Genomic DNA, 9653 nt, shown 5'->3' on the forward strand with positions numbered 1-9653 from the left:
GAACTTGAAGCGCTTGCTGATGAAAATCAAAGACTACAAGCTTCAATGTGGATTGCAACTCAATGTCAAGAAAACCAGAGTCTTCACAACTTGACCAACAGACAATATCATGACAAATGGAGAAAAGATTGATGTTGCCTAGGATTTCATGTTGCTTGAATCCATAATCAATGCTCCTGGAAGCAGTAGCCAAGAAATTAAATTAAAAAATTTTTTTTTTAATGTTTATGAGTTCCATTGAACAATGCTGCTGCACAAGACTTCTTTAAAATGTAGAAGGCCAAGAATGTCACTTTGGGGACTAAAGTGCACCTGACCCAAACCGTGGTCTTTCAGTCACCTCATACACAGGTTAGAGTTGGACAGTGACTACAGAAGACCATGGAAAAATTTATACAGTTGAACCAGTGCTGGTGAAGAATATCGAAAGTACCAGAGACTTCCAAAAAGGCAAATAATTTTGTCTTGGAAAAAGTTCAGCCAGAATCCTTCTTAGAATCAAAGGTGGCAAGACTGTTATGTTGGCTATCTTATCAGGAGAGACCAGCCCCTGGAAAAGGACCTGTGCTTGGTACAGAAGTATCCACCAGAAAAGAGGAAGACCTTCGAGAAAAGGCGTGACACAGTGGCTGCAACAATGGCTCAAACATAACAATGAAGCGGGTGCAGGACCTGGCAGTATTTTGTGCTGCTGTTTACAGAGGGTTGTTGTGAGTTAGGGCTCACTGACAGCACCTAAGGTCATACAAATAAGATAACAGAGGGAGAGAAGAGCCAAAGAAAGAGTAAACAAAAATCCTACATGTACAGAAAACCAGAAATCAGTTGTGTTTCTGTACACCAGTAACATTCAACATAGAGTCGCCATATGATCCAGAAATCCCACTCTTGGGAATGCTCATGTACCTCTAGAGACGGGAAATCACAGATCTGAACAGACACATAGTACATGCCAATGCTCAGTGCTGCGCTCTACCCCAAAGTCAAAAGGTGAAGCATCCACGTGTCCGTCAACACATGAATGGACAAACTAGTGTGATCTGTACATGCAATGGAATATGCTTTTTTCATTTATAAAGAGAAATTAAATTCTGATACACAATTATGGGAAATAGAACTGGGAAGAGTATGCGACAAACTCAACGTTCATACGTTAAGGAGTCTGGGAGGCCAAGACTCCTGTGGCGGGAACCTTCATGTTCGTGGGTTGGAGATACATTCTACTCACAGTCTCCTAAGTAAAAAATTATTCCCCGTGATGCCCCCCAATAATAATGCTAAAGCTAAGGTGCTGTTTGCAAAGATTGGCCACTGACTAAACACTTGGAGGTCAACTGCCTGAAGGTTGTCAGCCATCTAAGGCAATCAGACCCTATTGTCTGTCCCACCCTGAGTAGGGCCCACTCCCTTCTGATAAGGATCCTGGATTGTTCCCCTGAAGGAGAGCCCAAAGACTCCTAATATCAAGCCAACTCAGGGATGACCAAGGTTAGGCTGCCATCTTGACTCTGGAGCCCGCCTGTCTTGTTACGTAAATGCCTTCCTGTCACATGTGTGCCCCTAGCGCCTCCCCTTCCTATTGCGTGCACACCCCTAGCTCATGCCCATTCTGTTACTTATGTGGTTATCTGTAACTAAGGGGGCTTGCACGCCCCGAGAGTGCGTATGAGCTTGGCTGGAAAGGTATTCTGTCCCAGAGGTGAGCACATACATGCTCTAGCTTGTCTGATGTCTCTTTACCCCTCGATTACCCAAACGCCCCTTGGACCCATTCGATTGTGGGGCTGGTACCCCACACACAATATACCACGGAGATGCACGGTGAAAACATTCTGCGAAGTGAAATAACTCAGTACAAAAGGACAAAGACGACATGATCCCATGTATATGAAATATCTAAAACAGCTAATGCCATAAAGAGAACAGATTTGTTACTACCAAGCATTAGGGGAAGGGGGAATGAGAGTATAAAATAACAACAGTAATCATACATAATGTACAATTTATGCAATCCCTCCCCCCAAAGAAAACACAAGCAAACCAGAAAGATGTAAGTGTATTGAGTTGCCGATGCCCAGCTTTGCATCAGGGACTATAAGAACACGTCGGATGTGGCTTTATTCTTACTTGTAAGTGGAAACATGTCAGCAAACAGAAGATCAATTATGGGACAGTTTATCTCTCATTAAGTGTGAAATAAGTATCATAAACCAAGGGGAATGCAAAATATGGGTGGGGTAAGAAAATCCCACAAGAAGAGGAATTTTTAAAAAAACAACTAAGCCCCCAGGCTCTCCTCCTACCAAGCCTGTGGCTGTGGATGAGGCTCCTTTGCCCCCACAGTGGTTCCTGTTGCCAGCCGGCTCCTGGGAAAGATGCCTTCGCCAGCTTCTGCAGCTGCCCCCTCCTTGCCGCCCCCAAAGACAAGCATACTTTACTTTAACGCTTTTCCTTCTTTACTCATAATGGATTTACTGCTAATCACCATGGAAACAGGCAGAGAAAAGTATAAACAACACAGCTGGGGATGTCACACAAGGTCAACATTCAGCAGTGTCACAGGATTTGGGTCCCAGACCAGGCTCTTGGCTCTTGACTCCTTTCTAATACAGCAACCGGGAGCCACCACCATGCTGCCACCCTCCCTCCCATTACGTCTGTTCCTCATGCTCGGTCCATTTCTGTGTCCTGGCGCCTTTTTCTCGGTGGTCATTGTTCATCTCTCACCATGTATTGTTCTCGCTCTTTCTGGTATCCATGTGCTCTCTCTCTCTCCCCGTTGGTGTCTCTGCTTTGCTTTCTATTGCTCCCTCTCTCTGTCAGTCTCTTTCCCTCCCTCTATCTCTCCCCGCCCCCTCTCTCCTATAGCTTGGGTGGCCAACTAGTCACGAAGCGGGACCTGCTCCAAGTTGCCATCTGCTTCACTTGGGGAAGGGCCCTTCCATTTCAAGGGAGTTCAGCTCTCCAGACCTCTCTTTGACTGGGCTTAGGACTCTGTATAACACACCAAGTAGACCAGACAGGTAATCTGTGTGTCGCCAAGCTAAGGATTAGCTAAAGCCCAGTAAATCTCAGTTGGCCCCAACAGACTTCATCTTCAGAGAGCTCCAGCCCCTGATGAATTCTCCCCCCAGAGAAGTCTCGGCCAGTCAGATCCCATCGTCACCAGCTCTCCCCTCCTCCCCAAACACACCATGCAGCCTCTCGCTCCCATGTTCCAATGGTCTTGCCTTCCTCCTTCGACTGGCAGGAAACGTGAATGTCCTCCACTCCCACTCCGGAGAGGCTGGCTTGGGCTGCTGTCATTGACTTCCTCAAGGACGCGCATGCTCTCTTAAGGAGAACTCACTGAGCTCAGGAGCTTGAAATGATCATGTCAGCATTGTGCATTTATCCCACTTGTCCAGAATTTATATAAAGGTCTGAATCACACAGGTCTCAAAGCCTGTTGACATAGGGAAAATAAGGAGGGGTCTTGTTAGAGGGTCTGAGCTAATGTCAAGTCCAAGTGGTCAGGCCAAAATGGAAAAGAGTTAGGAACGGTAATATTAGATGAATGTTTATAGAACCCAGCTAAACAAGAGGGACAGGTGGAGGACACATGGACTGCTGCCAGTTTAGAGACCAGAGTCAGAGGAGGCAACAAAAGGACACAGAAATCAAATGACATTGAAGTGTAGCAGGGCTGGGCTTCAGGCTGAGCTTGTGAGGTAAGATTTTGCCCCAGAGTCTGCTAGTCACATCTCACGAGGTGAGACCACTCAACCAAACCATTAGCAAGGGATATTCCCAGACAAGGTCTGACTGCCTCCACTTGATGCTTCATTTTATTTTCAATATTTGTTGTTTTCTTTGGTAATAAATTCCTTGAGTGTTTATAAAATTGTCAAAAGTTACAGAAACAAAACTAGAAACAAACAAGCTCACTGCTATGGCATTGATTCTGATTCATCACAACCCTACGGACAGAGTAGAACTGCTCCTTTTCATTTCCTTGCAATTGTACATCTTTACAGGAGTAGAAAGCCTCATCTTCCTCCCAATGAGCAGCTGGTGGATCCGAACTACTGACCTTGTGGATAGTGGCTCAATGCATAAACCACTATGCCACCAGGGCACCTTGACACAAATATAGGAGATAGAAATTACCACTCTGTTTTTCATAAATAGCAATATTGAGTTGAGGTCCAGTTATTCAGTTTGTTTTCTCAGCATATATGGACATTTTAGTATATCTATAGATAAATATAAAAGTTTACAACCATAGGATGCTAAAATCCTGACCAAACAAAGCACATGAAAGTCAAAGGGGTTCCTCCCTTTAATAATTATTGCAGAACTTGTTTTTGAAATATATTCTTTCAAAAATATTTCTCTTGGTTTCTTGGTAGCTCAAGCATATGCCTGGTGTGCAAATTAGGTAGCCCAATACTGCATACGGTGCCCATTGTCTTACAACTTGTTTTGTTGTTATTGATTTTCTAGACATAAGATAGATCTTGGGCACCTGTCCATCTGGGTAACTGAACATTCTTGCACATGGAGGTATGAGTTCTGAGGTAGTTAGTTTATTGTGCCAACCTGGCCGATAAACACATGTGGGGTTAATTGAAGGGCGGAGGGATAAATGGCTCAGTGAGCCTCACCTTTCTAGTTCTTGGGTCTCTTGCTTTCTGATGGTGAGACCAGGGTGCAGCTCCTTAGCCAGTTCCCTGCTTCAGCTGGCAAGGCTCACTTCCTGCAAGACATCCCTGAGGTGAAGCCACATGGACCTCTCCCAATGCAGCCCTGGGTGCTGGAGCAGCCATGTAGAGACCCCTGCCAGTGCTGAGATGCTTACACATTCACTGACTCGGCTTTCCTCCTGCAGTCAGCATCATTGCTGTGAGATGGAAGAGGACTTTGTGGATTGGTGTTGGACATAAGGGTTAATGTTGGACTTGCGGGCTTGGCATCACTGGGTTGGGATGTTTTCTTGATGTGCACTTAGCCTTTATATAAAACTCTCTCATACATGAGTTTCTGTGGATTTGTTTCTCTAAAGTACCCAGACGAACACAAGTTCCTTCCAAAGAAAAACAGCATTTTTCAAATGCTAGTGCCCATAGAAGAGGATTAGAACCTGGGAGAACTTTCTGTGGTTTTAATACATAAGTAAAGATCCCCAGTGGCGCAAATGGTTAAGCATACAGCTGCTAACTGAAAGGTTGGTGGTTCAAAGTCATCCAGTGGCTCTGAGGAAGAAAGACCTGGAGATCTGCTTCCATCATGATTAGAGTCTAGAAAACCATCTGGGGCAATTAAACATGGTCACATGGGATCGCTGGGTCAGAACCAAGTCGACAGCACCTAGTGACACAGTAATAGATCAGCACCACAAACACATAAGAACAGTTCTTCCAGATTCAGAACTTGGTTCACAGGCAACCCTTTTAACCTTTATGGAGAAAGGCGAAAGATAGAGATGACAGGTAAGTAGGTAGATAGATGATAGATAGATAGATAGATAGATAGATAGATAGATAGATAGATAGATAGATAGATAGATAGATAGACTCGTTCATTCACAGGTTGCCCAACTCAGGGGCAGCAAATGCCCTTATTATAATTAGGGGTGATGGGAAGGATCAGAGAAAATTCATTAGCACAGCTTTTCCCTGTATGTCATCTGTTAGAGCTATGTTGTAACTTAGTTAATTAAGCCTGTGGATTCTGTTTCTATATAAGTAACAAAATGCTCAGGTTTGCCGTTCATAAATTCAGTTTACTGCAAGGTAGTCATGACAAAGCACATAGAAAAGACCCGAGACCTGGAGAATCAGGGTAGAATAAAGTTAGTCCATTCACTAAAGTCCAAATCTTTAACAAGGAGTCTTGGGAGGAGGGCTTGACCAATGGCTTGTCCTTAGTGAGGTTCCATCTAGCTGTGGTCAGAAGGCAGCAGTGGTGGACAAGGCTTGTGGCAGACACAGAGTGTTAGTCTTTGGAGAGGGTCAAAGACCTGACTAGTGGAATGTCATTTACATCCGTTGCTCTCGTGAGAAGATCAAAAGCTCTCTGGTCTTTCATGATAAAGATCCTATAAGGGGTGTCCAATTCCTATTGTATCAGGGTCATTCACATCCTGGTTCATATTCAGAGATGTATATTTGATGTTTCTGGACAAAAATAAACTAAGGACTGTGTTATACCATACCACAGCAAAGTATCAATTTATAATAATGTAGTGGCTGATAAGAAGTTGTTTATGTCAGGAGTTAAAGTTGTGTATAGCATAAATGTTCAAGTTAGACATTATTATATATTCACACATACATAATTTGGGATCATTACATTAAAAGCATAAATCACAAATTACTTAACTATTACTTAAATAGAATATTTGTATTACTAGTTTCTAATTTTATTACATGAGAGACAGGAATCCCTGGGTGGCACACATGACTAACATCAGAACATTGATGGTTCAAGTCTACTCTCTTAGTCTGTGTTCTCTAGAAAAACAAAACCACTAACATGTCTATATAAACATATATAGAGCTATTGACTTCAAAGAAATGATTCATGCAATTGTGGAAGCTGACAAATGCCAAATTCATGGGTCAGGAGGCAGGCTGGCATCTTCTCCTAACTCACTGGTTGCAGAGGTTGCTGAACCCAAAATCTGCAGGCCCAGCAGCAGGCTGCGGGCTCACTGAGTTGGAAGAGCTGTCCAATAAAAACTGCACATCCGGCAGCAGGCTGAAGGCTTCCCACAATTCTAAGAACCAGAGGTCACAGGACATGAACTGAATGCAAGATAGCAAAAGAACATCTACTTATATCATGAATGCAGGCTATGCTGCCAGGGAACCTCCTCTTTGATGGAATCGGTTGCTCATATCAGATCACAAAATGGAAGGTGATCACATAGTGTCTGCTAAGCCATTAAAAATCATAGCCAACCAAGTTGACACATAATATCCACCATGACACACTCACCCAGAGATTCCTAGGAGATAGGCCTACTGATCTGGTGCTGAAAGGTCACAGCTTTGAAAACTCTATGAAGCAAAAAATAAAAAAAATAAAAAATAAAACAAAAAAACAAAAAAAAGAAAACTCTATGAAGCAATTCTCCTCTACACACATGGGGTCACCAGAGCCAGAATTTACTCCATGGCAACAAACAGCCACAACAATATTATAGGCAGACGTTTCATTTGTATATCAGTTATTTTTCATTGGCTGAATCTTGCTTATGACTTAGAACATGATCATTTTTCATAAACACACCATATCTGTGTGAAAAGAATGTATATTCATTAATACTGCAATTTTGTCTACCATCCGGGGTGAAGGAAGAAACCGAAAGACCAAAGTTCATTTTCCTATTTGAAATTAGCCTTGAGAGACAGGTTCCCAAATAGTGTTAATCCTGAAATGCTCAACACTTAAAAGTATGCCTATATACTCCAGTATAAGCCAACCCGAATATCAGCGAGGCACCTAATTTTACCACAAAAACTGCATAAAGAAATGTGCTCACACCTTCCTGACACGATCGCTGAAGACAAAGCAGGTGCATAAGCAAATGCGGTGAAGAAAGCTGATGGTGCCTGGCTATCAAAAAATATAGCATCTGGGGTCTTAAAGGCTTGAAGATAAACAAGCGGCCATCTAGCTGAGAAGCAACAAAGTCCACATGGAAGAAGCACACCAGCCTGTGGGATCATGAGGTGTCAATGGGATCAGGTATCAGGCCTCAAAGAACAAAAACTCAAATCATTGTGAATGAGGGGGAGTGCATATTGGGGACCCAAAGCCCATCTCTAGGCAACTGGACATCCCTTACAGAAGGGTCGTGGGGAAGAGATGAGTCAGTCAGCATGCAGTGTAGCAACAATGAAACATACAACTTCCCTCTAGTTCTAAATGCTTCCTCCCTCCCCCACCCCTGCCACTAGCATGATCCCAATTCTACCTTACAAATCTGGCTAGACGAGGATGTACACTGGCACATATAGGAATTGGAAACAGGAAATCCAGGAGAGATGAATCGCTTAGGTACAGTGGAGGGTGGAGGGAAGGTGGGGTAGAAAAGGGGAACTGGTTACAAGGATCCACATATAAGCCCCTCCCTGGGGGACAGACAACATAAAAGTGGGTGAAGGGAGACGTTGGGCAGTGTAAGACATGACAGAATAATAATAATTTATAAATTATCAAGGGTTCATGAGAGATGGGGGACAGGGAGGGAGGGGAAAAATGAAGAGCCGATACCAAGGGCTCAAGTAGAAAGCAAATGTTTTGAGAATGATGATGACCACAAATGTATAAATGTGTTTGACACAGTGGATGGGTGGATGGATTGTGATAAGAGCTGTACAAGCTCCCAATAAAATGATTTTTTTTAATGTGCTGAAAAACTCGGCTTATACATGAGTATATATGGTATATATTACAAATGGTTTTCAAAACCTACAAACAGAATAGAAGATCATAAAGTTAAAAATCGTAATTCATTGATTACCCCCAAAGTCCCAACACTGGGAGCACCACAAGGGGGTGTTGTTAGTAGTATTATCTATTTCTTTTTTGTTTTAGGAAAACGTTTTCGAACTTTTTATTTTTAATTTTTTTTATTTTAACAATTTATTGGGGCTCATACAATTCTTTTCACAGTTCATACATATACATACATCAATTGTATAAAGCACATCTGTACAGTCTTTGCCCTAATCATTTTTTTCTCTTTTCTTCTTTTACATTTTATTAGGGACTCATACAACTCTTACCACAATCCATACATATACATACATCAATTGTATAAAGCACATCCATACATTCCCTGCCCCAATCATTCTCAAGGCATTTGCTCTCCACTTAAGCCCCTTGCATCAGGTCCTCTTTTTTTTTCCCCCCTCCCTCCCCATTCCCCCCTCCCTCATATGCCCTTGGTAATTTATACATCGTTGTTTTGTAGTATTATCTATTTCATTCAGTGCATTGTGTGTGTAAATAAATACTATATGCCTATTCTTTAAACCAAAGCTTACATGAGAATGGGATTTTATTGTGTATATATATATTGCTTTTTCCATGTAACATATTTATAGTATCTTCTCATATCAGCACAATAGACCCTCTTTATTCTTTTTAATAGCTGTGCGGTATTTTAATGATTGCATGGTATCCCACTAAAGTGTGTCAAGGATTTCATCTTGCTCATCTCCACAATCCATGTTCATGGAAACAGCAGTCAAGCGATTAAACATAGGGAAGACCTCAGTCAGTGTAAGACATGGAAAAATAATGATTTATAAATGATCAGGTGGAGGGAGAGAGGGTGAAGTAGGGAGGAGAAAAAATAAGGAGCTGTTAGCAGGGGCTCAAGTCATAACCAAATGTTTTGAGAATGATGAGGGCAACCAATGTACAAATGTGCTTGACACAGTGGATGGATGGATTGTGATAAGAGTTGTACGAGCCCCCAATAAAATGATTTTAAAAAGCGAGATTGAGCAACACATTCTATTGGATAAATCTGCTGCACGAGACCTCTTTAAAGTGTTAAAGCAAGATGTTACTTTGAGGACAAAGTTGCCCCTGACCCGAGCCATGGTATTTTCAAGTGCCTTGTGAGCATGTGGAAGTTTGACATTGAATAAGGA

Source organism: Tenrec ecaudatus, chromosome 16 (genome assembly GCF_050624435.1).
Source record: "Tenrec ecaudatus isolate mTenEca1 chromosome 16, mTenEca1.hap1, whole genome shotgun sequence".
In the NCBI taxonomy this organism is placed as follows: Eukaryota; Metazoa; Chordata; class Mammalia; order Afrosoricida; family Tenrecidae; genus Tenrec; species Tenrec ecaudatus.